Source organism: Mauremys reevesii, linkage group 9 (genome assembly GCF_016161935.1).
Source record: "Mauremys reevesii isolate NIE-2019 linkage group 9, ASM1616193v1, whole genome shotgun sequence".
Classification (NCBI taxonomy): domain Eukaryota; kingdom Metazoa; phylum Chordata; order Testudines; family Geoemydidae; genus Mauremys; species Mauremys reevesii.
The window spans coordinates 91,763,545-91,788,417 of record NC_052631.1 but is presented as its reverse complement, the minus strand read 5'-3'; the positions used below and the strand labels follow the sequence as shown (position 1 = coordinate 91,788,417).

At 43.2% G+C, this 24,873-nt stretch overlaps 1 protein-coding gene across 5 annotated transcripts in view; it reads right to left on the bottom strand.

Moving 5' to 3' along the window:
- IL1RAPL2 (interleukin 1 receptor accessory protein like 2) overlaps positions 1–24,873 on the bottom strand; it is a 548,503-nt gene that overhangs the window by 177,716 nt on the left and 345,914 nt on the right. The gene's annotated exons all lie outside the window — the stretch shown is intronic.

The window sequence follows — 24,873 nt, the reverse complement described above, 5'->3', positions numbered from 1 at the left end:
CCCCAGCAGAGGATTGGGCACAAGGCGCAGCAGGAGAAGAGTGGCATGGACCTGGCTCACCCACTGAAGTAGCTAGCCCCAAGCTGCTGGAGTAAGAAGTATGAGGGGTCCCCCCACTTCTATCTCTGCCATCTAGGGCTGTAAAGAAGGCTCCTGCTGCTCTTGGGGGGCAGGGGAGGGCCCTGTACATCTCTAGAGGAAGAAGGTTCATGGGGTTGGGTTATGGGGTCCCCACATTGTGGTGTGCCTAGGACTGCCTTAATCTGCCCCTTCCAGCATGGATGACCATGCGAGCCGCAATGCTGGTTTCTGCATGTAGACCCTCTTCCTCTACGAAAGGGACACAGGCCAAAGTGCTATCAAACAGTAGCGATGTTCAGTCGCTGCCAACATACAGCACAACCTGTTAACTAGAGTAAAGAGCTTTGTATACCATCACCAACCCCGCTATGCTCAAGTCACTCACTCCTCCACAGTTACACTTCTGTGCCAATAAACACTTCCCTGAGCATGAGCTGATCCCTGGCCTAGAGATTTAATACCTTGTGTGCTAACGTAGCTAAAAATCTCCATCTGCTGCACTGCCTTTCTCCCCAAGGTACCCAGATGATTGTTCAGTTAAAGCAAAGCTTATTTTGATGAAGAGTTGTCTGTGAACATGACAAAATCATATAATAAAGTGAATTAATGTTTAATAATGAAATTACTATCTAAGGCTCTGCATGCTCTGGGGAGGTTGGAGCAGTGCTATAAATATAATTATTATTTTAAAATCTTTATTGACTCTGGTATAGTCAATAAACAAGTATACTTGCATCTGTAACAGCTCTCCAGCTTTCTTTTTGATTTCCACAAAGATTAACCTCTATTAACCATTGCTTCTTTAGTTAGAACATATCCTCCCCCCACACAATAGTGGAAAATACATGTTTAATATTATCTGCTCAAATAAATGAAGTCTTAATCCTGCAGCGGGAGTCCACACAAATGCAAGGGCACTTCCACGCGGAATAGCTTGCATGATGGGATATTTGTGGAAAGTTTATATGGCAACGGAACAGTTTTAAAAAAAAATCCCCTTCATTTCTGTTGCTCAAGAGAAAAAGCCAGGGTAAAAAATAAACTTTGCAAATGCTGATAAGTAAGGAACTAGCTTTATGTCATACTTGTGGGATTTTGCCTTTTGAATACAGATTGTAACTTCCTGCTAAGTAAGTGGTGGAATTTTTTTCCCATTAAAATGCTAATAGGAAGGTTAACTTTAACTTATAAACCATCTCAGTGAAGCACCATAGATAGAAGAGTTTAGCTTGAGGTTATACTTAAGAAAGACCAAGCTTAAGCTGTATTACATTTTCAATGAGAAAAGAAAACTTCCTTGTAGGCAAAAAAATAATTAAAACCCCACCAGTATAGCAGCTATAATGCCTGCCTTGCATTTGTTTATTTGATCAATGGAACAGTTTATTTCATTTAAAAAATGTTTATTTCTAAAAGCTAACATCCCCCCAGGGGAAGCCCCTCTCCATTGTCCTTTGGATTTTGCATCAGTTTATTAGCTTGGGCAAATATTTGTCACCGTTATACCCACTTGCTTAAATCTGTTGTTTAGGGATCTTTTCAGTAGAAACTCTCTAAGGTGCTTATGAGCCCCCATTAGTGTAGATGCTGAGTGCCTCCCAATGTGTAATGTATTTGTCTCCCCAACATCCCTGTGAGGTGGGGCAGTGCCATTATCCCCATTTTACAGATGGGGAACTGAGGCCCTGAGATACCAAGTGAGTTGCCCAAGGTCACACAGGAATTCTGTGAAGAAGCAGGGAACTGAATCCAGATGTCCTGAATCCCTGATTAATACCCTAAATCACTAGGCCATCACCACAGATTCTGTGCTGGCCATGCAGGCTGGCTAGGAGGCATTATGGAAGAATCACTTCACTAGCAGCAAATCCTTCCTGTTCTACCACAGGGTAGCACTGGGGGAAGGGGCTTTGTCTACTGAGGTTTGGGGAGGGGGGGTGGAAGGAAGTCATACATAGTATCTTTGAAACTCAGAAAGGATGGGGTTTATATTTTCAGCCAAGATTGAAAAGGTTGGGCTCGGTTTTTGCCTCTGAAGAAACATCTGCATTACTGACGTTTTTGATATTTTGGGCTCAGTCATGACTTTGCCACAAGCCCTAAGCAAGGGGCAACACCCTGTAGCATTGTCAGTGAAGCAGCCCTATACCTGGCGAAGTGGAATTCCCCAACGCCCGGCCGCCTTTTCCACCCACCTGTGTGGGAGCGGGTGTAGGGTCAGGGGAAATGGCAGCTCTGCAGAGTCTGCTGTCCTCCCCACATCGCAGCTCCTGGTAGAGGTGGCTGCTTAGCCCCCTGTGCCCTGTGCATGTTGGGCCATGGTCTGATTCTTTGTGAACTGGGTCACAAAGCCTCCTCATATATCTGGGTGTATTCAGCGAGCACCAGTTTGTTTCCACCCCCAATGTTCCAGATTCCCTGACAGATCCCTGCAATTGGGAAAGAAGATGGTCTCCAAGCTTTGTATCATGGGTGCTAGTATTTCATTCTCAGTGGCAGACCTAAACCAGGGCAACACTGACTCGTGGGAAAACCATGAAAACAAAGATAATATTGTACTATTGGATGTGTAGAGACACTCCTGATGAGAGACACGCCTGTGAAATTTACAGACAGAACATCACATGAAGCAGTACGTGCATTCCTGCTGAGCTGATGAAAAAGCCTTAGTCAGCTGTATATTATGGGTAAAAATTCACCCAGCAGCAGTGTCTAGGTGAAGCTCTCAATACTGCAGCACCTGTAATCCTGGGGAAAGGAGTCTGGTGGGCAGGAGGGCTTGGTACCCCCTTGATATGGAGTTGGCTCTGTTTGTTCTGACTGTGGAAGGAGGCTGGGGAAGGGTTTAAACACCAGCACACACATGGATTCAGTGTCCAGAAAACCCCCCATCTGGGTACAGATGGCCAGTAGCTGCAGAGGTCCTGTGGACTTCTTTCATGAGTGGGTGCTGGGTTGTTTTCATCACTCTCGCTGCAGGAAAGGTACATAAAACCCGATTAATTGAGGTTTGAGGATTTCATCCTACTCACAGCACTTTATAAACTCCTTTAGCTGTTTAACGCAGTATCTTTGAGATATGGACCAATTTCCATAACAATCTGCCTGTGTGGGTGATAATGCAAATTAGTCTTGGATCTTTTATCTGAGAGCTGGGGCTCTATATTTTATGCTTGATCGTGCAGATGTGTATTTATCAGCATGTGAGGAGCATATAGTGAGCACACATTTAGTGGGCGTGAAATTCAGTTATGGAGAAAGTCTCCTTCTTTAGCCAATAAGTTGCAAATACAAAAATGTAGCTTGTTTCATAAAAGACAGATTTACTTACAGTAAGGGCATGCTGGATCATTCCCTTGCCACAAAGAGTTTTCTGTACAGGAGTTATGAATCCCTAATTTACATGTTGCACACCGAAATGTATGCTGGTTTCCGGAGTATTCAGAATAATATGGGAAGTTCAGGTCGGAACAGGGTGCCAGGATGGAATGAGTCATAGAATTTAAGGCTAGAAGGGACCACTAGATCATCTACCCTAACCTCCTCTATATTACAGGCCACAACCACTACGCAAAGCCCTGCCGGCCCCCTCCAGTGTTGCCTGGTTTCACACAAAATCATAAGTCAGCCCACGGCTGCTTGAAACAGAGCCCAGTCTCGCTTCCAACTACCGTCAGGGACCTTCTGGAGACCGTGTTATTCTGAGACCAACAAAACCAGGAGAGAGCAGGTTTGTTACAAACACTTGCCACAGCTTTACTCAACACAGTCACCGTTTTCTACGCCCTTCCCGGAGGATTCTGTTCTGTTAACCCTATCAAGTATTAACGCAGAAGAACATGTGTGTCAATCCACACCAATGCTTAAGAGAGCACCAGAGACACAGTGAGAAAACCAATGACTTATTTGTGCAGAGGCTACCTAAGAAGCTGCTCATGACATATTTTTTTCCTTACAGTTTCTCATTATCTTCCTGAGACTTTTTAAGCTCAAGTGCTAAGTAGAGAGTGTTATTTTAATCCTCATACTGTGGCAAATAAATTACAAGTGCACATCAAAATACTATAGTCCATCTTCATCTGAACTACTAGCAAATGCAGGCATTGGTTTACTCACATAATCTAATTGTGTGCGCCTGGCGTTTGGATGCCTTTTGTCCCGCAATCAGAGATTACTGGTGAGGTTCTCTGGCCTGTGTTATGCAGGAGGTCAGTCTAGATGACTATAAAAGAGTCCCTTCTAGACTTAAAATCTATGAGTTACAGAATACAGGCTGCTAAAGACCATGGATGGATGGGAAAACTCAACTTTCCACATTTCAGATCTGTTCAGTCATGATGGGCGAAACATTTAACTCAAATAAAAACACTCTCGTGTTTATGCTCTACTTAGAGTGGGAGAAAAGGAACTGAGAGAAGGAATAGAGAAAAATATCGAAGGAAAATGGAGCATGAGGAACAGAGCCCAGAGGGGCAAAGTCAAATAAGGAGAGACTGAGGGAAAGGAACAGGGAGAGGAGGAGTCTAATGAAAACATAAAACAAGAGCATATGCAGTTCACTGGTCCAGCTTTATGAATGCTTCATGCTGCCTTCTGCTACCATAAACCAGAAGGCAGACCAGGAGACCAGGGCAACCCAAAAATGGCTGGGGAGTGAGCACAATCAGGTGCACTCACTCAACTCATCCACTGCATAAAATTCTGTGCAAGTAGGAGCCCGATGGAGCCCTGGTTGAAATGAAAGCTCCCTTTCCATCCAGCACAGCCAAGAAAGGAAGACTGCAATGGGAGCACCCCCTGTGCTACCCAAAGCGGGAATTCCCGCCATATATAAAGGTATCCGACTTTGCTTTGAGGGGCGAGGAAAGTTCCTTGTACCCTTCCGCCAGAGTGGCACAGACTTCCTTTGAGATAGAAACAGTTTGTTTTTTAATGAATCACTTAAAACAGTGGCGCTCAAACTTTTTTTACTGGTGACCCCTTTCACATAGCAAGCCTCTGAGTGCGACCCTCCCTTATATATTAAAAACACACTTTAATATATTTAACACTATTATAAATGGTGGAGGCAAAGCAGGGTTTGGGGTGGAGGTTGACAGCTTGTGTTCCCCCATGTAATAACCTTGCGATGCCCTGAGGGGTCCCGACCCCCAGTTTGAGAACCCCTGACTTAAAACAATCACCTCATTGATTTCAAATGACAAAAGCAAATGGTTCGCAAACCACTAGTACGTGAGGGGCTCAGCCCAACTTCCAAATGTGTAACCGTGCCTGTCAAGCCCCAACACGAATGGATGAGGCTAACGCTGTTATCCCCCAGTGTCTGGGGAGGAGAGGACTGGAGCTTGCACAGATGATGGCAGGTTGTGGATTCCATACATTGACTCTGTTAACAGATAAATAGCAGGGCCAGGGCAGACAGCTCACCCAAGGCTCAGATTTGAACACACGTCAGCCTCTCCTGGGTAGGTTTTGTTGCTAGGGTCTGGTTTAAGACCCACAAAACTGTGCCATGAATGTGACTTTTGCAAACTACCCCTCCACATAGTCTCTCTCTTTTCCCCACTCATTTTCCATTTAAATTATAAACTCTTTAGTGCACCTTATTCTATGCTTGTACAACATCTGGCACAATAAAGCCACGATCTTGGTGGGCTTTTAGGCAATATCATAATAAACACAATAATAAATTGACATTAACTTTGCAAAAGTCCCTTGTGGCAGCAAAAAGAACAAGCCCCACAAAGCACCTTCTGTGTTTCCCCTAAGCTGTGCTTGCTGGCTGGCTTGCTTCTGGTCTTTATCTTTCCTCATTCTTATTCACCCCTCACCCCCATCCTTCTTATCAGTGTACTGAGCTAATTAGGTTCAGACACATCAAATTAGTTCCCAGAGGGGTGTGCCTCCCAGAGTTGCCTCTGAATTGTGGCTGGCCATTAAGGTCCAGAACATGGTCTGGTGGGGACTCCTCCTAGGGCCTCTATTGGAATGGGAAGCAGAGAAGCTTTGGGATCTGCTTCCCAGCATGCCAGAAATGCTGCTCCCCACAGAACTAGGATAAACAGCTGCTTAAATGGAATTTTGAAGTATGTCTGATATTTGACCTTTTTAAATGAGAGGAAGATGAGAGGGGTGGGCCCTGTAGGTTGAGTTCATAAACTGAAGCAAACAAGAGGTGCAGACTTTTCTTTTGCAATCTCTGGAGTGGGGGATTTAGGGTGAGCATGGCAGAACCTAACTGAAAGGCCCTCTGCCACCTCGTGGAATTCACAGCCCCAGGATAGCTGCCCAGTGAAATGCTGAGGAGAGGGGGTGTGGCCTAAGCCTTGGCCCTCAAGGAGGGGTTAGGCACCTCCCTCTTCTTGGGATTCACAGCCATGAGCCCTCTCCTCCATTTGGGTGCCTTTGCTTGGTCAGATTTTTATCAAGAAAAATGGAAGAGGAGGAGGGAGGGATAGCTCAGTGGTTTGAGCATTGGCCTGCTAAACCCAGGGTTGTGAGTTCAATCCCTGAGAGGGCAATTTGGGGATTTAGCTGGGGGCTGGTCCTGCTTTGAGCAGGGGGTTGGACTAGATGACCTCCTGAGGTCTCTTCCAACCCTGATATTCTATGACTCAGCTAGGATGTGGGAATGCCAGGTTCAAATGCCCACTTTGCCTTATGTGAATCAGGAATTTGAACCCAGGTCTCCTACTTCCCTCAGCAAGTGCCCTAAGCACTGGGCTACGAAGGGGAGGGCCTTTCAATCACTTCCGCTGAAGCTGTTCCACCATGTATAAAATACTTACATAGGCATTGAGCCAGGGATCATGAGAATGACTCTATTGCCCAGTGGCTGGGGCATTCACGTGGGATGCGGGCAGCAGATTAGAGATTCGAACCTGGCGCTCCCACATCGCAAAGGAGTGTTCTAACCTTGGGGTAAACGAGAGGCAACCACCACCTATGCTTTGTGCAGCGCCTGATCCAGGAAATGTTCTGTAAGGCAGCCTCTGAACACATAATCTAGTTAAGGCCCCACCTTGTGAATCCTGCCTGGTTTTAGGCATGAGTCTGGCACCAAGCTGTTCAGCATGTAGGTGGAAACTTAGGCACGTAGGCTTAAGTGGCCACTGAGCAGAGCTTCTGAGGATCTACATTTTGGATTTAGGCACCTAAAGTTGCAGTTAGGTACCTAAATTCCCCTTGTGAATCCCACCGTGGTCTCATCAGGATGAGACTTAGATCGCTGAAAATAAATGTGCCATTTTACATTCTCCAACTCCCTTCCCGTTTGGGATTTGTGCGCCTCTCTTTGTAGCAAAATGTCTCCACACAGCATGGGAGGTAAAAACAACATGATCTGGCCAAATTTTTTCTTTTAATCTTTCACTCCATGCCATTAGGTTTGTTGCCCAGTGAGTAAACTTTAGTTCCTCCCCCACTGCAACGCACTCATGCCCTCCAGCAAATGGCAAGCGGATTTCCTGAGCTGGGCTGTGATCCAATGGGAAAGAAGTTAGACTAGCTGACATCAGACACAATTATTAATTCTTTGCATCAGCAACCTCAATAGTGAGACAGTCTCCATGAGTATATTTAATTAGATCAATTATCTGGCAAATTATTCGTTCTTTGCCAAAAGGAAACCAATCAGAACTCTCTTTTTCTTCTGACTGCCTTGTGCAGCGAAGCCCCAGACTCAGAGCAGGAGACCTCACTTGCAAGAGCAACAATTAATGCTCCACCATGAAAAGGAACAATCTGAAGCATGTTCCAAGTTGGCTTACAGCCCATGCAACCCTACTGACTCATGAAGCTCCAAGGCTTGCTGTTCATTCTCCTCTACTAAAGGCCTGTTAGGCTTATCTGAGCAGCGGAAGGTGATAAAGAAGCATAATCTGTAGCGATGTTAATGGAAGCACCCTCATACTGCAGCAGATGTTCTGTGCCATTTTACAAAGACATCTTTCCAGGGGTTAGTACATATGATCAGAAGATGATGAGCCAGTTTCATCAACTGACATTCTGACGCCTCCAAATCTCTCTCTCTCTCATAATGGACAAAACTTGGCAAGAGAAGGAAATTTAAGAATTTCCAAAAGTGCCTTCTATACTTTTTCCAATTAAAGTGCAAATAAATAAATAAATCCCACCCTTAACTCTGTTTGTAACTTGAGCCCTAAGAGACTATCCTAAGTATTATCATTAAACAGCAACAACAAAAAGACGATTAATGTGTTATTCAGCTGAAGTGACCACATAATCCTTTTGTTTTTCATTTTGAATCTTCATACAGATCATGTCTATTTCCATGAACTTTCCTATAAATCAAGATTGTCTGCAGGAGAATTGCGGCAGTAAACCTCATAAAGCAGTTTCACAGAATCTGGGATCAAGATGTTAATACAAGCAGAAGAGATTCTTGATTTTATATAACAGTTTGGGGGCGGGGAGATGTCTTTCATACATTTTAAAATCTAATATTTCAAAATGTCATTTTCTTGCTTGAGAGCAGCATCGAGTCTGGCACTGCTGAATCTCTTTAATAAACTGTGCAATTTTATATTATTCCTTTATTGTCAGCTTTTTGCAATAAAAATGTTACATTAAGGTCCAACTGCTTCCAGGAATTCCCTACTGTAAACAAATTACAGGATGTTTAAAACATAATATCAAAAATACCGTACAAGTAGTGGATCACACAAATTCTAATCCCAAAGAACCCAAGCAACTAAGTTCTGATACATCAACTACTTTACCTAAAAATCAAATGTACATGACACACACAGTTACACAAGTCCACATTTTCTTTTCTTCTAGATCATGTGTTTTTACGGATGGCATTTCCCTCACATTTGAGAGACACTTAGTAGTTGAGATGGTCTCAGTGTTGTAAATAATAAAGGAAATATAAATAAAACTAAGCTAGAAATATTAACTTCTCGTCATCTCTTCACTGGAGAGCTCACAAATGCCTTGTATTACGGAGAATTACAGTGGGATATTAAGGCTGCTGAAATGCATTTGTTATCTTGAGCATGCTAATGAAACACATTCTTTATCAACTTTTATATTTTATATAAGCGAGAAAAGCCCATAATGACTGAATCTGTTAGGCTAACGTGTTCTAAATGCACTAACGGGGGCACACAGAGTTGCAGACATATGCTCAGAACTGTATTCTACACATATTTTAATCAAAGCCAAAGAAATCCTGCACTGGGGTCACCATCTGTTCTCCCACAACAAAAATAAGGCAGTATTTTAAATGCCTCCCCCACCATCACAAGAATAAAAAGTCAGTTCCTGCAATGGAAATGTAAAGGAGCTGAATAAAAGCGGCACTAACATTTTTTCAGAAAAACATCTACAATGAACAATTTTTCCTGGGAAACAAAAGTTGAATGAAACAGAATTGTAATTGCCCCTATGAAAACAAGGTGGGGAAAACTGACACCGCTATAATGAATTATCTGTATTGAAAACGTGCCTAAGCGCCCTAGTTAAGGACCACGACACCATTGCGTTAGGTGCTGTAACACACAAAACAAGGTAGTCCCTGCCCTAAAGATCTTAAAATCTAATTATAATCGCCCTTTTGTTACCGTAGACGGGCGGGACTCACCCCTGCGGCGCCTCCTGCTGGTGACGTCCGGGAATTAGCTCAAATTCCAGCCCGGAGTGCCCTCTGCAGGCCAGTGATCCGCCTGTCCTTTGCTGGCCCCCGTGTCCCTCCCTGGACCCCGGTGCCCCTTTAACTGGGTCTCCCCCTCCCAGGGGAACCCCCACCCCACTATCCCCACTTTGCCTCAGTATTGGCTACTGCCCAGTCTCCATCTAGCCCCCACACATTGGGGCAGACTGCAGTATCAGCCACTCATCATAGGCAAAGGGGTTTGGACCTGCTGCCTTTGCCTACCCCTGGGCTGCCCCCTGCAACCCCCAGTACCTCTTGGCCTAATGCTAGGCCGCAGCCTGGGGCTTTCCAGGCAGGAGCGCCCCAGCTCCTCTGCCTTTCCCTAGCCCTGCTTCACCCTAGGTACCTTATCTAGCTCCCTGCAGCCAGGCCCTTCTCCCTCTACAGGCAGAGGGAGACTGCTCTGAGCCCCTGGCTCCCAGCCTCTTTCTATAGGCCAGCTGCTCAGTTTGGGGCATGGCCCCAGCTGCAGCCACTTCCCCCAATCAGTGCAGCCTAAAAGCTGCTTTTTCCAGCCACAGCCCCTTCCCAGGGCTGTTTTTAACCCCTTCAGGGCAGGAGCAGGGGTCCACCCTGCTACAGTTACAGATAACTGTGTCAGGTGTGGTGTTTACCATTGCGGTGTGAATTAAACTGATCTGTCTCAATCCAACTGAATACTTCTTGTAATCCTATGTCAGTACATTGTAACATTCCACAGAACCCTATATATTCCCAACACATTTTTCAGAAGTGGCCACTCATTTTGGTTTGTCCCAGTGGTTGGGTATCCAACCTGAGACCCCTAAATCAATGGTGACTGTGGTAAATTTGGGTCTGAACCTGAAGAGGCAGAATTTCAGAGTGGAGCACAAGAGGTAGGTTCCCACATCCTTTATTGATATTCAAGATTTGTGGCACTTAGGAAAAAATCATCCTACGGAGAGAGACAACATGGGATTCATAAAGCACTTGGTCTCAGATCCTCAAAGGTATTTAGGTGTCTAAATCCCACTGGGATCCTCAAATGTATGGCTTCTGGAAGGATTGCGCTGGCCCTCTCCCTTGGGTGAATTTCACCCTTAGGGACCACTCCTGGAAGGGGTTTGGCCTTTTCAACTCCCATTGATATCAAAACCTAAGGGCTTGGCTACACTTGCGAGTTACAGTGCAATAAAGGAGCCCTGGCTAGCTCACTACCCATCCACACTGGCAAGGCACATAGAGTGCTCTGACTCCACGGCTACAGCGCTGCTGGTACTCCACCTCGGCAAGTGGAATAACATTTGCTGTGCCCCCGCTGGAGCACCGCAGCACCAGTGTGGATGAGGTGTTGCATTACTGCACTCTGATTGGCCTCCAGAAACGTCCCATAATCCCCTTCAGTCAAGTGGCTACTCTCGTCATTGTTTTGAACTCACTGTAGGAATGCGGATATGTCGTTTGAAAGCGCCGTTTCTGACAGCCGGCTGCTTATTTGCTCCGAGACAAAGCAACCATTACTGTGGAATGCTGAGAGTGAGAGAGAGAGGTGGGGAGTAGGGTCTGCTGCTGTCTGAACTTACAAGACAGCACGTGACATGCTCTCAGCCCCCCAAAAACCCACTCTCTCTCCCCCCACATACACACAACACACTCTGTCACACTCCACTCCACCCCCCACATTTGAAAAGCACGTTGCAGTCACTTGCATGCTGGGATAGCTGCCCATAATGCACCACTCCCAATGCCGCTGCAAGTGCCGCAAATGTGGCCACACCAATGCGCTTGCAGCTGTCAGAGTGGACAGACTGTAGCGCTTTCCCTACTGCGCTCTCCAAAGGCTGGTTTAACTCAAAGTGCTCTACATCTGCAAGCGTAGCCATGCCCTAAACGTGTGATTGGGAGAGGAGTACTCAGCACCTTGCATGGGGGTCAGGGTCACAGTGCGCCTCAAGCATATCATAGATCCTTATATCAATTCTTTTTACTCCCTCAAGGACCTAGGTGTAATTTCTTAAGGGCAGAAAAATGCATGGTTCTTGACATGTCATTGATGGACCATCTGGGATGTTAGGGTCCTGTTTAACCATTTCATTATCCTTCATTGGAAAAGCAACTTTAAAAACTGTAATTACACAACTTCAAACATATTAGCTGTGGTAGGAAATATCTTTTCTAGTCATTGAACTTTTTAAAAGTTATCAGGGAGATTGGAAGGGGTAGATATATCTAAACAAAGATTAAATACAATACTTGGATCAAATTACGATGGCAAAGACAAAGCTGACTAGCATATGTATTACAGGCTTTCAAACCTCTTTTCTATCATCTTATGCCCAAGGCATATTTTCCAGGTCTTAGTGAAAGGAATCTATTTAAGTATTTCAGGGCTACATCCTTATCTCAGTCATAGCAGTCCAGATAGTCTTCAGTTTAGGATTCATTATTTCTTTTAACTGTTGGTGCTAATGTATTTCTTTCTTTCACAATACGGCAACTTTAGCTTGCATTGTGCTTAATTCTTTCGTTTCAGTGCACAAAAGTTCGGGAACTTGTTAGACAGGATCACTGAGATTAGATCTCTCTTGACAGGAAATGTCCCTTGACAACATGTTAGTTTCCAAGTTTCCCTTCCATTAGGTCTGTGAACCATAATGATCACTTCTTGTACATGCTTCCCCATCTAGAGCTAACTCCAGGGTCAGTGGGGATATAGGCTCAGGGAGTATAAAGGACATTAGCTGTTTGTTCATTCTGCAGGTCTGTCAACCTAGTTACCCTTCAATCTCGGATTAAGAGGATACTTCACTTAGCAGAGAGTGATATTTTGTCCTACACAGTGCAGCAAATTCCATTCATGCAGCAACCATTGGCAAAAGAATGTGCACATAAAGTGTGGATGGAACCATCAAAAAATTATTTTAACACTTTGTTAGTCTAGTTTCAGGGCATTTCCTAAATTTGGCTGATGCTGCATAATACAAGATATGGACCAACCCAACACTGGGGGTACTTCACAACAAGCTTCAAAAGAAAGCACAACAGCAAAGCAAATGTATAAATCCTATATAAATACATACACACAATAGATGATGCAGAATTTCTCAAAACAGTTTCTCTTCATAAACTATCACTCATCTCTTTTCCCTATGGGAAAAAGACTAATGTAAAGTTATAAGACCCTGAATCCTGCTCCAGATGACATTGATGGGAGTTTTCCTACTGAAGCAAGAACAAGCACTAACTTAGTTCTGTGATAAACACATGATTCTTTTAAACAAAAAAGGAAGGAAATGCCCACAGACTCCCACAACAAATGTCTCCATAACTGTCTGATCAAATCCATCTTTTTTAGACCTGGTTCAGTTTCGCATATATCCTTGCACTCATATTTGCACTTAAGCTGTATGGCAAAATTGTCAGAAATGCACACTGAGCCCTTAATGCCTTTGCAGATGAGTGTCATCAACCTTAACTCATTGCTAATACACCACACAGATAATATCCAAACTTAGCACCATCCCCTCCCCATCCCACTCTTTACTCTTAATTAGGGCTGTCAAGCAATTAAAAAAATTAATCGTGATTAATCACAGTGTTAAACAATAATAGAATATCATTTATTTAAATATATTTGGATGTTTTCTATATTTTCAAATATATTGATTTCATTTACAACACAGAATACAAAATGTACAGTGCTCACTTTATATTTATTTTTGATTACAAGTATTTGCATTATAAAAAACCAAAAGAAATAGTAGGAGACATACAATTCTCTTCCAAGGAGTTCAGTCACAAATTGAATTAACACATTTTTTTAATAAGCGTCATCAGCATGGAAGCATGTCCTCTGGAATGGTGGCTGAAGCATGAAGGGGCATACGAATGTTTAGCATATCTGGCATGTAAATACCATGCAATGCCAGCTAAAAAAGTGCCATGCAAATGGCAGTTCTCACTTTCTGGTGACATTATAAATAAGAAGGCGGCAGCATTATCTCCTGTAAATGTAAACAAACTTGTTTGGCTTAGTGATTGGCTGAACAAGAAGTAGGACTGAGTGGACTTATAGGCTCTGAAGTTTTAAATTGTTTTGTTTTTGATTAAAGTTATGTAACAAAAAAAATCTACATTTGCAAGTAGCACGTTCATTGCAAAGACACCGTGTATGAGATGAACTGAAAAATAAACAAAAAAATAGTATCATTTTTACAGTGCAAATATTTGTAATAAAAATAATATACACATTGATTTCAATTACAACACAGAATACAATATATATGAAAATATAGAAAAACATCCAAAATATTGAATACATTTCAACTGGTATTCTATTGTTTAACAGTGCAATTATAACTGCGATTAATTGCGATTAATCTTTTTTTTAGTTATTGCGGGAGTTAACTGCAATTGACAGCCCTACTCTTAATCTTAATTAAAGTAACACCACCATAAGGCAGGACTGCATGTACAGACAGAAGCTTTTTTGTGAGCAGGCTCATTAAGGGTGCGTCTACACTGCAATTAAAAAGCACTGGCTGGCCCGCGCCAGTTGACAGGGTTAAGCGGCTCAGTTTAATTGCAGTGTAGACGTTTGGACTTGTGCTGGACCCCCAACTCTAGGATTCTGCAAGATGAGAGGTTCCTGGAGCCCGGGCTCCAGTCCAAGCCCAAATATCTACACCACAATTGAACAGGTTCTTAAGCCTGAGGCCCGTGACCCCAAGTCAGCTGGCACAGGTCAACGGCGGGTTTTTAATTGAGGCATAGACATAGACTTCTCCCTGAAGGACTTCTTGCCCTTCCCCCTAGCTCTCTCTCCTACCGTTATGTCTACATTGCAATTGAACTTGTAGCCGTAACTGAGCTAGCTTTGAACTACATGTGCTGAAGTTACACCTCCTGACTGCAGTTTAGACAGACCCTTGAGAGACAGTGAATTCAGCAAATAGGATCCATTTGGCCTACCTACCAGGGCGTTTTATCAGAAAAATGTCCGTGTCCATGCATGGTCCTTTTGAAAGATGCATTGTTGGTGAAATGCTGCTATTCACAGTTGATCATTAATAGAAAGACTTGGTTGTGTTGAAATTTACATTGTGTTCTTCACCATGGGATACATTAATCAATGCTCTGTTAACTACATTTATATTTTATGTTTACTATTTTAATGCTGTAGTTATAAAGATTCATTATGGCTGAGAAGGCTTCTAGAAGCAGCTTATACTTTCTTTAAAAATACCATTTGGTATAAAATTTGATGTGACTGGTCCTATCACAAGTGGATTTTTTTTTCTTTTTTTAGCATGAAGAAAATCTGTTTGATTCAGTTGATTCAGATCTCACAGAGTATGTATCTCTGGGATGAACTATGCTGCCATTCATGTTCCCCCTTGATAACGAGTCCCCATGAATCTTCCTCCTCTATCAAAATGACAGCCAAATGAGACCTGGAGATGTGCTGGACATGCATTTGAGCCATACACATAATTCCTGTTTCAAATTTTGTGTGCTCTGGTAATCCAGTAGGTATGATACCCTAACAAAGTACATGAAATTGGAATGTTTAATTTCAACTTTGGATGAGATAATTGTTGATTTTAAAAGTTTCATACAGTTATTTTGTTTAATTGGACACTTCTCAATAACTGTTGGAATCTGGGAATTCTTTGGGAAATGCCACAAATCAGTCTGATTGTTACAAAAATCAGCTCTAGAACATATATGTGTCTATGGGCCAGATCCTCAGCTGGTGTAAATCCAGATAGCTCCATAGACATCCATGAAGCTATGCTAGAGTGACCAGATGTCCCAATTTTATAGATACAGTCCTGATATTTGGGGCTTTGTCTTATATCGGTGCCTATTGCCCCCATCCCCATCCTGATTTTTCATACTTGCTATCTGGTCACACTAAGCTATGCTGATTTACTCCAGTTCAGTATCCAGCACTATATTTTTAAATGCTGAACTATAACAGAAACATGCAGTGGAAGAAAGGAATAGCACATGTGTCAGTATACATAAATTTGAGAGTATTGTATCTTGCCATTCCAGATTTATGAATTCTCTTTCCCTAATGGGAAGAAATGCTTTATTCTGACTACTGAGGGTAAGGTTCATAACTCACAAACACACAATTTATGTGTCTTAAAATATTTCATTGTCAAAGTACCTTATATGTTATTTAAATCTGCATTATGCTACACACAGGGTCTTAAATGTGAACAATATTTTGATATATTATACTGTGATTCTTTGGTAATTCAAATACCAGAACTGTTTCAGGCATCAGTACATATCCTTGAGCTATAACAAGGCATTATTTTTCATTTGAGTTTGAACTATGGCAATAAAATAAAATGCCCAAAGGTTAGTCTATTCATAAGCATTTCATTTCTTAGGTTTTTTAAGCTCAGTTGTTGTGAAATTATATTGCTAGCAAAAAACTGTAAATCTTACAAACTGTGAGTTCAAGCTCAATGATCAGACCACAGTTCAAACAGATACACAGACGGACAGGGACGTAAGCCTATATATTATGGACAGTGTAGCATTTGAGAACATAATTGTATCCACATGAATAAAGCTAGAGCAAATGATGTATCATCAGAGCCTATAGATATGTGCATAGCTTTAGTGAGAGTTTTCTTGATTTGTACAACATTTACCACTGGTAATTATTGAAATACTGGAGTTACTTCCTATGTAGAGTCCATAACACTTACTTCATTTACAACGCTGATATTTGAATGATACATAGTCTGGTGCATGTATTTCATGCATCTGATGGTTCTCACATGATAAATGGGAGGGGGGGGGGGAAATGAGAATTTAAAATATACAATTGGTACTGAAGGGAACAAGCTCAACAGATATTCATTACTTACAGCTTGATTCCTATGTTCTAAGCATCCCTTTCCTTGTACTTCAATATATATTTGAAGTATGACTATAACATACTGTTTATGGAGGAAAGGGCAAGGGGACGAAGATGAAAAATGTAGCTGCAGCCCCTTTAAGGAAGAGTCCAATAGGATTTCACGAAGAATGGATATATGACCTTTCTGTTGAAATTTTAAATCAAGTTATAGAATTTGGCAAGGGATAAAATGCCTGGGATCGAGGCTGGTTTGGAAAATGATGTCCCACTTGCAGTTACAGGGAGGCCCCAGTCACATGCCCCACGCTACCAGGAACAGTTGAAATCTATGGTGGTATTTACTTCACATCTACAGTGCTGCAAGTTGTGGGCTATGAAATGTCTCATGCTGACTGGGAGCTCTAGGGGGAGGCCCCTAGTGAAGCAGGAAGTTTCTCCTTTCTGGCAGCCTACTTGGGACACAGCAGAGACCCTCTTCTGTGGCAGCCTCCCTGGGACATATACCTCTACCCCAATATAACGCAACCCAATATAACACGAATTCGGATATAACATGGTAAAGCAGTGCTCTGGGGGCGTGTGTGGGGGACGGGGCTGCGCACTCCAGTGGATCAAAGCAAGTTCGATATAACACGGTTTCACCTATAACACGGTAAGATTTTTTGGCTCCCAAGGACAGCGTTATATCGAGGTAGAGGTGTATTAGTTCCATAGAACATATTAGAGGTTCTCCACTCTTAGTCCTGTCTTCTAGCCTCTGGTCCCTCAGGGCCTGATCCACAGTCCATGGCATTCAATGGAACGACTTCCACAGACTTCACTGAGCTTTCGATCAGCCTCCTTACTCCCTCCAACAAGCATATGCATTGTAAGTCCACTCTACTTTGTCCCTCTCGCTGCACATATGGTAAGGTTGTTACTGCACAGCGGGGGCCTGCTTCAAAGCTCATTGAAACTAATGGGGGACTTTCTATTTACTTCAGTGGACTTTGGTCCTTGGTTAGATGCATTACGGGTTCTGTCTCTCAAGCAGTAGGCAAGACCACAATCAAAGACTGAATACCGGCCTAAATACACACCTTCCCTGAAGTCAATATGGGCTTCTTTTATGACCACTGTTTTTTACAGAGCAAAAGGGCTTGAGAGCCTGCACAGAGTATAGAAAATGGTGACTGAGGCATGTTGTCCTTGATAAAAGGGAAATATTCACTCATGGAACTAGGAGAAAGGGCCTCTTGGGGGATCTATTCTTTCTCCTTACACTATACGGGATCATCTTCTCCATGCAGTTCAATAAAAATGTTACCAGCTAGAGTCACCTCCAAGATAATAAATCCATCCAGGAATTGGGTTGATTTGTAACACTATAAAACATCCTCCATGCCCACAGAGAGATTTTTTTCAAAGAGATGACAGCCAAGCAAAAGGTCAAGAGTTTCATTCACAGGATCTCTCTACCCTTATTTGAGAGCTGGAATCATGCAAAATGGAAAACTAGAGAAATGTGGTGGCTTGCCTACATTTAAGATGTATAAGGTGATTGGGAATGGATCCAGAAATTGTAACTTTTCTGAAGACAACTCAATCATTTTAAAGGGCTGCTTAAAGGAAATTTAATACTGGGTACAATTGTAATCCATGGTTATTATACAAATATGAGAGAGAGAGCGCATGAATAAATTCAGGTCAAAGGTAGGTTTTATACATATTAAAAGACAATAACACATCAAAAATTCAAAACTATAGCTGTCTTTTAAGGCTGTCTCTAGACTCCATCCTTATGTATCTGGCATGAAAAACAAGCAATAAATTATCAAAAATGTTTAAAAATCAGTCTTTAATGAAAAAAATCAATTGCTCAGTTTTTCCAGTTGCACAATCAATATACACAATAAGCAAAATATTATAGTAATTCAGATCGGGCCATAATCCTGCAGTCTGATACACTAGCACAAATTCCTGAATAACTGATGGCTCCACCTGGAACATCCATCCCCTATGTCTTCTTATTCCCACTCCTTTATACCTGCTGACACCAGGCAGTACAGGCGAACATTCAGCCCCTTAAGGTATAATGAACTCCTGCTTATCTCTGAAGTCGTCATTTTGTTCTTTTCTGCTCATTTTGTACTTTGGAAAATAAACCTGTCCTTTTTTAAAGCATGTGTCTAGACCACTAAGATTTCAAGCATCGCCTGATTCCTTCCACAACACTGTAATCTGCATAACTGAAAAAGTATTTTATAGGGCATGATCTTGCAACTCTGAGTACGCCTCTTGAAATTAATGGCACCACTACGTAAATTAGAGTTTCAATGTGTGTGAACAGTCAAACATTTTTTCTATGATCAACATGCCATTATTGATTATTATTATTATTATTATTATTTGTAGGAGCGCTGCCAGCTTTTTTGGTGCCCTAGGCGGCGGAAGGTCCCGCCCCCGAAATACTACTGACAACCGGGGCAGCCAAAGATTAGGCCACCGCGGTCGCCGCTCCCCAAATGTTAGTGCCCTCGGCGACCGCCTAGGTCACCTAATGGGTTGCGCCGGCCCTGATTATTTGTATTTCCCTGGTTCCTAGGAACCCTACTCTTGAACCAGGACTCCACTGTGCTAGGCGCTATAAAAACACAAAAGAAAAAGATGTTCCCTGCCCTAAAGAGCTGACAATCTAAGTATAAGACAAGAGACAATAGTTGGATACAGACAGACAGAGGAACAATGAAACATATTGATCAGTATGATAGGCAATGGTCTGTTGAGACTGAACAAAACAATCTGCTAAACTCTGCTTCTCTAGCCAGCTCTGTGATTCAGATGTCAGCTATTACTATTGGCACTAAGTACTACGGTGCTGGATGCCATATCAGAACATATGCCTCAATCCTTCAGTGAGATGCAACAAGGCAAACCCCCATGCTGGTGTGAAAACATACTGGAGGCAATGGAGCTATGCTTGAAGACTGGGTCCAAGTGCGTGCACATCTCACTGCACTGCCCAGGCACTAGACTGATAGACAGATTTTCTAGGATCAGAGGACTTTTCATACTGGATAAGACTCCTGGTTCATCCAGCCTCTCTGTCCCTGATTCTAAAATCCTTTCATTGGTGTGGAAAAGAGAAAACTTTGTTTATCAGAAAATTAAAGATAGAAGTATCATATTTATTTTTACAGATATGCACTGTATTGGAAGCCTTTTAATAATGTAAATATCTCATTAGAACTGAGCAAATAACTGATTTTTCAGTTCACTGAGTTCTGAAAAATTGAAAAAATCAGTTCAGAAACTGAAAATTTTCAGAATTTTATGGTGAATCAAAAAAGTTGGAAAAATCTGTTTAGTTTTGGGAAATTTTAAACTTTTTTTTTAAAACCAACAAAAATCAAGGGCTAGATTCACAAAACCAGAGGCGGAGATGGTGTCCCCTTTTATAACATTCAGACCAGTGCACTCACCGGGAATATGGGAGATGTAGGTTTGAATCCCTGCTCTGGAGCAAGGACTTGAAGCCAGGTGTGCCCACCCTGGTGAGCGCCCCAACACCAGGGCCGGCTTTAGGAACTGCAGCGGTGGTCCAGGTCTTCAGCGGCAGGGGGTCCTTCATTCGCTCCAGGTCTTCCGCAGCACTGAAGGACCCCCCATCACCGAAATGCCACCGAAGACCCAGAGCGAGTGAAGGACCCCCTGCCGCCGAAGTGCTGCCCAAGACCCGGACCGCTGCCGGGTGAGTAAAAAAAATTAAAAAGGCGCCTAAGGTGAGGGGCCCTCTTAGGCACGGGGCCTGATTCCGGGGAATTGGGGGAATCAGCCTAAAGCCGACCCTGCCAACCACCAGGCTTCAGGGTAGTATGGAATGGGATACCCTTAATCTCTCCTGTTGAAGCTCTTCCACTGTATATAAGATACCTGAATAATTCTTGGACCAGAGCGAATGAGAATGACTCTCTAGCCTGATGGTTGAGGCTCTCATCTAGGAGGGGGAACACCAGGGATCCATGCTCCGCTCCAGTGAGGAATGAAGTATTTATACAAAGTGGAACTGCTTCGATGGACTGTTTTGACATTTCAAAAACTATTCTTTTTCCCCATTTTGACGAAAACAATTTGCTGAAATAGACACATGTTTGTGAAATGTTTCAGTCCACCAAAATCTGCATATATATTTCTTTTTGGCAAAAATATTTTTTCGGCAAAAAAAAAAATTCTTCTCTAAAAAATGTCCCTAAGCACTACTCATGAGGTCTCCTGGAGATGTTGGAATGTTCCATTTTAAAATGAAGATATTTGTCTGGGATTCTAAAAGGTCCTAAGGGAGTTAGGTACCCAACTCCCATGGACTTTTTAGCCTATAGGTGCAGGGTACCCCTTTGAGAAAAACAGCCTTTTTTTTTCTCATTTTCTTCTCAATAATGTATGTATGGCACATAAAAATGATGACAACTTCCCCAGATACACATCATCATCATATCCCTGTTAACTACAGTATTACATCAGGGTTGTGTGTTTCCTTTGTTTCTCCACCTGGGGGGTGAAAATCCTGGTCTCATTGAAGCAAAACTCCCATTGACTTCACCAGGGCCAACACGTCATCCTCATTGTTTTTGATTTACTAAGCCCAGCCAGAGCCCATTTTGAGACCTAGCCCATTTTGAGACCTGAGACCACACACACACACGCCCACACACAGAGACAGAGGACAAATTACATCATAGGTACGGAACCACCTCGCTCCTGCAGCCATATTTAGAGCCCCTTAAACTGAAGTCTGATTGGTCTACAGAGTAAGCATATGGAGGCAATGAGAGTACAGCTTTCCCCTAGACCATCTTGCCAAAACCCAGGTGTAGAGGGGCCACCTTTGGGATAAGAGGGGCTTCATTTTCCTTTGGAACCTAGCCTCTCTGCTGAGCTTTCTAATACATAATAAATAAATAAATAAATAAATATCTAGCTCTTACATCAAAAGGCAGTATCATTATCCCCATTTTACAGATGGGGACACTGAGGCACATGGAGATAAAATGACATGCCCAAGGTCACCCAACAGGCCAGTGGCATAGCTGGGACTAGAATCCAGGTCTCCTGAGTTGCAGCCCAGTGCTAAATGTACTAGGCTACACTGCTTCGCAGAGTTCAATTTGTTCCAGCTTGAATTTCTTTTTTTAAATCACATATTCCCTAGAAAATGGTCTAAGCCTCCAGCTCATATCACCAAATGCCAAACAGCACCACATGCTAAAGACTTTTAGTCATCATAACTGGGACATGGAATAGAACTAAGGACCTAGAGGTTAAAGACTGTGGGTGAAATCCAGGCTAATTTGAAGTCAATGGCAATACTTTCACTGATTTCAATAGGGCCAGGATTTCACTCTCCATATCCCATTACCATTCCCCTCAAAAACCAACTCTGTTCTTATTACTTTACAAGGGCCTTATAAAATCCAGTCTGATATATAATGCAGCCAAATACTACTACAAAATAAAGACATATTTGAAAGACACTACAAATATTAGCCATTTTGTTTACCTGCTGTGTCCACAGGTTCGTCCTATCACGGCTCCCAGTGGCCGCAGTTTGGTGCTCGAGGCCAATGGGAGCTGTTGGAAGTGGCGCGGGCTGAGGGATGTACTGGCCGCCGCTTCCAGCAGCTCCCATTGGCCTGGAGCAGCGAACCACGGCCAGTGGGAGCTGCGATTTGCCAAACCTGCAGATGTGGCAGGTAAACAAACTGGCCCGGCCCTGCACAAGTGGCAGAACAAGTTTGGGAACCATTGGCCTAGAGATAGAGGTGAAAGTAAGCCGGCTGGGCCACTAATGGTGGGAGGGAGTGGGGCAAAAGGAGCAGCTGCCCTGGGACTCTGGCTGCTGCCACAATGGCAGCAGCGGTGGCCGGGAGCCCTGGGGCTCTGGCGGTGATTTAAAGGGCCCAGAGCTCCCGGCCACTGCTGCCTACTGCACCAGCGGCCAGAGCCCCGGGCGACACTGGCTAGGCAGCACTGAAGGGCTGGCTGGGGGATTTTTGCCTGAGGCCCAGCCCCTTCTGCCCAAGGCCCAGACCCGCCCACAGGCAGCTCCAGGCACCAGCACGCCAAGCGCGTGCCTGGGGCGGCAAGCCACGGGGGGCGCTCTGCCGGTCGCCGCAAGGGTGGCAGGCAGGTTGCCTTTGGCGGCTTGCCTGCAGAAGGTCCGCTGGTCCTGCGGCTTCGGCGGACCCTCCGCAGGCACGCCGCCGAAGGCAGCCTGCCTGCTGTGCTTGGGGCAGCAAAATGCCTACAGCCACCCCTGGAGCCGCCCCCGCACCTTGCCCAGAACCCTGGACGCCTGTATACCGGTGAGTCATTTAAGTTACTTTCACCCCTGCCTAGAGAAGGCAATTTGCTGAGCAAAATGAACTCTCTATCAACAAAGCAATAGAATCACATGGGAGAAATATTCTAGAAGCCCAGGCTCCATTCAAACTAGTAGCACAACAATGGAACAAGAGAGAAATCTTGACAAGGAGGAAGAGAAACTGGCATTAAATTTATGGAAAAAATGCGTAAAATACTAAAATCTCTTTTATACTGACAGTACACAATGCTAAGAATTCCTCGGCAGCCACTTTTTAAAAATCAGAAATACAAGCTCACTTCTCATGTTACAAATCTCAATTGACTCTAATAAGGAACTAATTACCAAAGATTAGTGCCCTTTTTGTGTAACAAGACACAAAGCAAATCAAGACAAGATGATAACAAGATGCAATCAGGAGACTGCAAAGACAGCAAAATAGAGGGTGGGGGAGGGAGAGAGAGAGAGAGACGGTCTGCAAAAAAACAAAACAAAAAACCCTCGGTGTTCTTCCTAATTAAGGGGTTGTTTCAAATTTTAAAATAGTCATTGAAAGCGACAAAGCAAAGAGAGAGAAAAAAAAGTCAGGCTTTGCTCTGGTAACTGAGATGTATGTTAAATTATCCAGCTTTTTAGCCCCTGATAACTCTTCCTTCTCATTTTTATTTAAGACCCATTGAAAGGCCTGGTAATTAATATCTTTTTGAGAGACACTGTAGCATGCCCTGAACTACTGCACAGGGGAGTTAGGGGCATAAGGAACTGCATAAGCCACTAGCCTGTGCTGGCTCCTCATACTGCGGCCAGTAGTGCAAACTGGAGAGCAGCGTCTGTGGGGCCACTATGTCCCTCCTGCATGGGTGGTCTTGGCTTCTTCATCCCTCCAATGCAGCAGCCAGTGCATTGGAAGATGTATACTACATCAGGTCAAAGGGTGAGTACAGGGTTATTCCCCCAGTACAGGGAGCAATCAGGCAGCAGATCGTGGCACTTTGTAGCAGCAAGCCAGGGATGGTTTGAATGAAATATGACTGAAATGGGTCATGTTCCTATAAACCTGATTCTGCCACTGTTGTTCACCTTGAGTAGTACCTTTGTTCTCAACTGTCCCATTAATTTCAAGGGAACCAATTGTGGAGTAAGGTATTGCTCAATATGATAAAAAAAAGTGGCAGGTCTGGACCCTTAATGAGTTTGACTCAGCTGTACAAAGCTGTCAATGAAATGTACCATCCCAAATGGAAAAGCCCACATTTTAACAAGGCTGCATTTCAAATGTGCACTTATTTTTGTATTCATTTGAGATGTAGGTGCAATACGCCAAATATGCACTCACAAGTCTGGAAGGACAGAACTTCTAAAATTTTGGGCCATACACTGCTTGTCCATTGTTCACTTTTTACAATGATGATGAGGCTGTTAAAAAAAACAACAACTATATTTTACTCATCTTGAGGAAGTTGAGAAAGGCCAGGTTATGTTGTAAGTATGTGATTACACAAACTAAACTGCATAAGTAGATATTTTGGTAGTTATATAACTTTAGTGATAACATCATGCTCAACTAATAACAGTTTCCAATATTTTATTATATGATGGAAATTCATGTAGTTAAAACTACATTGAAATCTTTAAGGTGATGTGGGACAAAACTGAGTACCTTTAGGTAACCAAATTTTCAGTATAGGACAGCAGGGTCATAGTATATTAATGTTAATTATTGGACCCTTGGGGTCAACTTTCAAAGGTGTTCCTGTCTACCTCAATGACCCTTATCCTTTAAGCCAATAGATGGAGAAAAGGAATTCTCATGTGAGTAAAGTGGGATCAGGGCCTAAAACAGCAGGGACAACTATACTGCAGGTCTACATTTCTGAGCATACAATTATTGATAAACAATTTTTTGCATGAACTCATGAAACCCCA